The sequence below is a fragment of the Ixodes scapularis genome, unplaced genomic scaffold, assembly GCF_016920785.2.
Source record: "Ixodes scapularis isolate PalLabHiFi unplaced genomic scaffold, ASM1692078v2 PGA_scaffold2__306_contigs__length_199485367, whole genome shotgun sequence".
In the NCBI taxonomy this organism is placed as follows: Eukaryota; Metazoa; Arthropoda; class Arachnida; order Ixodida; family Ixodidae; genus Ixodes; species Ixodes scapularis.
The window spans coordinates 138,148,221-138,152,749 of record NW_024609857.1 but is presented as its reverse complement, the minus strand read 5'-3'; the positions used below and the strand labels follow the sequence as shown (position 1 = coordinate 138,152,749).

The 4,529-nt window shown below is 53.1% G+C and overlaps 1 pseudogene; it reads right to left on the bottom strand.

The window, feature by feature from the left end:
* Nucleotides 1-740: 740 nt before the first annotated feature.
* Nucleotides 741-1,911, bottom strand: LOC115318728 (annotated as a pseudogene).
* Nucleotides 1,912-4,529: the final 2,618 nt, after the last annotated feature.

Below are 4,529 nucleotides of genomic sequence, written 5' to 3'. Positions count from 1 at the left end.
ATGAACCAGAATGGCGACCATACGGGGAGCTTGGCGCTACTTTCCCAGGATCCAGTGACATTACCCTGGCGGGCGCTGGCATCAACACCGCGGCAGCAACCTCTCCACTTCAATGCGTTCATAATACTGTTATTTCGATAGTTAAGGCACAAACATTGGATGAATTACGAAGCATCGTTTAAGCAACAAGCGTATTGGAAGTCCTAAATTCAGCATTACGCGGCGTACCCGGAAAACAACTTAAAAATCAAGCATATTTTTCCCTTACAGAAGCACGGGAAACCAAGCACGCGACAGGCTACTCCTAGCCGCATATCGCAAAGTCATCTACTGACGCCGCTTGCAGCCAAAGCTCGGAGAGGACTTTATATGGCTTGTTCAATCGCGCGGCGCTCACACCTATATATCTCTTACACTGTGGCCCGGACTCATGAACATGGAGGCAATGAAGCGCATGCCCTCATAATAAAGGTGGCTCAGTCAAAAACGGTCAAACGCCATCCAAGGTGATGCTCACGCTTTCGTCAGCCTTGTATCGTGTGACTTATGCTGGTCGTGATGTGTGCATGTATGTACTGTAGAACTGCCTCCACCAAACAGGGATCATAAACCCCTATACTTTCGAGGCATTTATTGCCAACCGAAGTAGTCAACCCTTCTCAGAAATAAAACTAAGAGTCCTTTCTTGGATCAAAATATACTCATACTATTCGTAGTTCGAGCAAGGGGGTTAAATTTACCTATACAGACAATAAGTAGCGCCACCGCTTTACGTCATTTCGTAAATAAGACGGCGCTGCCATGTACCCGTCCACCTTCTGAAGCGACTGACTTTCGTCAAAATACCTGCCCGTTCTTCTCAGGTAGTTGATGTATCCGACATCACGCTTCGCGGCGAAGTCTCCCCAGCGCACACCGTCGTCCCTCTGAGCGGATATCAGTTTGACCTGGATTCCGGCCGCATCGAAGCACCATGAGCAATGCCATCCCGCGTACGCCCGAGTTGTCCCCGAGATTGTCCAGGGGATCCAGATTGTCCCCGTGTCACCGGTATAGTCGCGTTTATATTTCGAAACCTCTTATCTCTTACAAGGAGGGAGTCGTTGTGGAGCACTTCTCGAAGGTATCCCACGGTGCAGATACCGCCCACATTCACCGGTTGCTGCTTCTCCCAGAAGAATCCGTAGAGGAACCATCGAAGGTCAAAAGAGATGGGCTCTCCGAATCCATCGTGGTACTTGAGGAACAGCATCACCTCTCTGCTCGGAATCTCGTCCGCGTCTAAGATCATGAACAGGTCGTCGTCGCTCAGCTTTGGAAACTTGTGGCGACCTTTCTTCCAAATGAAGCTGCGGAGGTAGTTCTCTTGGGCGAAAGGATCTTCGTTGGCGACGAAACTGGTGCTCACCTCCTCCAGCCTGATGATCTTGTGCCGGTGGCGAGACAGAAAGCCGGTGGAGAGGTTCGACTTGAGGTGAAGTGGCTTGGGATCGCCGAAGTATGTGTAGTTGGCCTTGCACACCAAGAAGTACTCCACGGCATCGTGAAGTACGTTCACTCGAATTTCTAGCAGGTCCACTTCGTGGTTGAAGACGAGGGAGTTGATGATCGTTCGAGGTCTGGAACGACGTTTGATGTATCCTTTACGGTACCAGGTTTGGAAACCATAACTGTCCCATACGGCCTGTGGCACGGAACAACTTTCCCCGGTCCACCCTTTCAAGCAAACGCAAGATTCCTTGCTCGCCAAAAGGTCTGTTCCATACGGAAAGCACGCACTGACGAGTTTGTCTTTTCTCGATATAGATGGTGATGACTTACTCGGAATCGAACTTTTGTTGCACCTTCTTCCAGGTGTGACATGTACTCTATGCTGAGGACTTCTTCCAAGTTTTATACTTAAGAACACATGGTAACATAAAAAAGGCACCACTATAACAAGAATGGCAGTACACACGCGATATGCTTTAGAACCGATACGTGGAAACATCGCTTCCATACAACTGTCTGAACAGCCGCCGCAGAGAAACACCTGTGTCTTGAAAGTGAAGGCATATTGCAAAATTCGGTCTCTTGTCCCTAACTAACAATGACTCTTCGGCCTCTGATTGTAAATCCCACTTTAGAATTTCCGCCTTCGCAAGTCTCTTCTTTCTCTCTCTATCTTTATAAGAAAGTGTCTAAAGGTCCTAACATGTTCTCTCCAATCTGACAGGTTTTTTCCTTTTTTTCATATAAACTATTTTATTTTGTGGCTCTGACTAAAGGGGTTAAAAAGGGTTTCTACATTATTGTGTGCCCGGTGCTCATTGTAAGTAATTTGTAACGGCAATCCATTACATTTGAGGCTCGGTAATTCGTAATTGTAATCGATTGAATTTTATAAGTAACGGGCACTGGTCTGGCCTGCTTTCAGGAACGCGACGGTAATTGTTTTTATTTCTTCAGAACGCGCGCATTGAGAAAAACACTACCGCGACAGCGTGTGGTCTCTTTCTGTGCATGCGCTTACTCTATATTGTCACGGATGACAAGTGACGAGGCGGCGAATGACTGAGTAATCTGAACGTTTAATAGGGTGAACTTGTGCCCAAAAATAAAAGGAAAAGGAAAGATAACAACCGAGCGTCGCGGGCGTGGAAGGCGGCGAAGCAGCAAGATCGAGCGCTGAGGCGAAACTCACTTCGACAAGGTCGCGGGCGGCCTCTTATCTACTGTGCGTCACTATCTCGAAGATTCGGCGAAAGCGGCTCGAGCGGGTCGGTGTCGAGCTCTGAGGATGACGCTGTCTCGTATTGCGACGAAGGGGAGTCTTCAGAGATTGCGGCGACTGCGGTTGTGTCTTGGAGCTCCTCGATGTGTCCCACGGTGGCACCTTTTGTAAGGTGCTGAGGCTCTAGTCGGAAGTTCGTTACAAGGACAGCAGTGCGTCCACCTTGGAGCTGCGTCACACCTCTGGCGACACCGATCCCTCTGCCTAGGAGCAGTTGAACATCACCCTCCAGCAGGGCGTCTCCGCAGATTGCCGTTTCGGTTACGACGGGCACCAGCACCACGGCCGTGCCAGCACACTCGAGCGCGGTGGCAAGTTGACGTGCTCGGACAGTACACGCACAGCGGCTGAGGCGGCCGACGTTGTTTCCTGGTCCCCGGACGTCATCACAGGTTTCCGCAGCGTCAGCTGGTTGGTTTCCAGGTCGCAACCAACCAGCTGACGCTTGTTGGTTGCGACCTGGAACCAACCAGTTCTGCAAGGCTGTTCGTCCCTCGAACAGTCTTGCAGAACGACGAACTTCACAGGGCAGGTTTCACCGTGGATCTCAACGCGAGCGGTGCACCTGCCAACAGGTGTGATGAGATGTCCGCCGGCGGTTCGTATCTGCGGCCCGTCCCACGACGTCATAACTTTCCGAAGGCGACGAGAGAGTCTCCCACTCAAACCGGAGTAGTCTGCTCCGGTGACGACGAGCGCCGTCGCGTCGTGGCCGTCGATGATAACGTTGAGGTTATTCGACATTGTTGCAGATACGTCGTTTCCGGGCGTGGTGGCGTTAGAGTGGGAGAGCTCCGACGATCTTAAACGGTCTTGGCATCGTTCGTCTTCGGCAACACCACCTCCCGGCATTGCCGTGCCTAGTTTCCCCGGCGAGGAGCAGGGGGCGACAGGCTTTCACGTCGGGGTCGGTGCATCGGCGAAGCTGGACGTCGTGGTGATGGCGAACGGTATCCTCGAGATGGAGCGGCCGCTGGAGACGGTGCACGTTGCAGGTATTCTTCGATGTCTCGATGTCGTTCTCCGCTCCTTGGGCGTGGTGCGTCCGGTGCGAACCTGCGAAGCCCGATTTGCCGGTAGGGGCATCGCCGGTACACATGGTCAGCTTCACCACAGTGGTAACACAGCGGTCGCCTGTCGGCCGTGCGCCACACGTCGGTCTTCCTTGCTACAGTTGGTTCTGGGCATACGTGCGTCCAATCTTCATGGTGTTGGGGATACTGCGGCGCTGAACGTTCACGTCGGGGGTGCGCCGTGTACGGACGCGGGGCTGGCGGTGCTCGTCGGACCATTTCGGCGTAGCTCACGGCTGGCTCCTACTGTGCTGCTGCGGTGACGGCAACCTTGGGATGGAAGGCTCGGTGAACTTCCTTTCGGACGACGTCGGCGAGTGAGAGTGAGGCTGGGCGATCTGCAGCAGGTAGGATCTTCCGGAGCTCTTCCCGGACGATATCCCGGACGATCTCCCGAAGGCTGTTGACACCGGTGGTGCTCAGGTCCAGACGGGTAGCTGCGACGGTTGGAGGAGTAGGCACGCCGGCGAGTCAGTGGTAGTGGCTTGCACGGGCCGTCAGTGCGCGCTCGATGTTCGTGGCTTCACTGACAAAGGCATCGACGGTCGTCGGGGAATGACGAACCGTGCCTCCGAAAATTTCTGCCTTGACGCCTCGCATGAGGATCCGAAGTTTCTTTTCCTCAGCCGCCTCCGGGTCGGCTCGGGCACTTAGACGCAGGACGTACTCAACAAAGCTGGTCA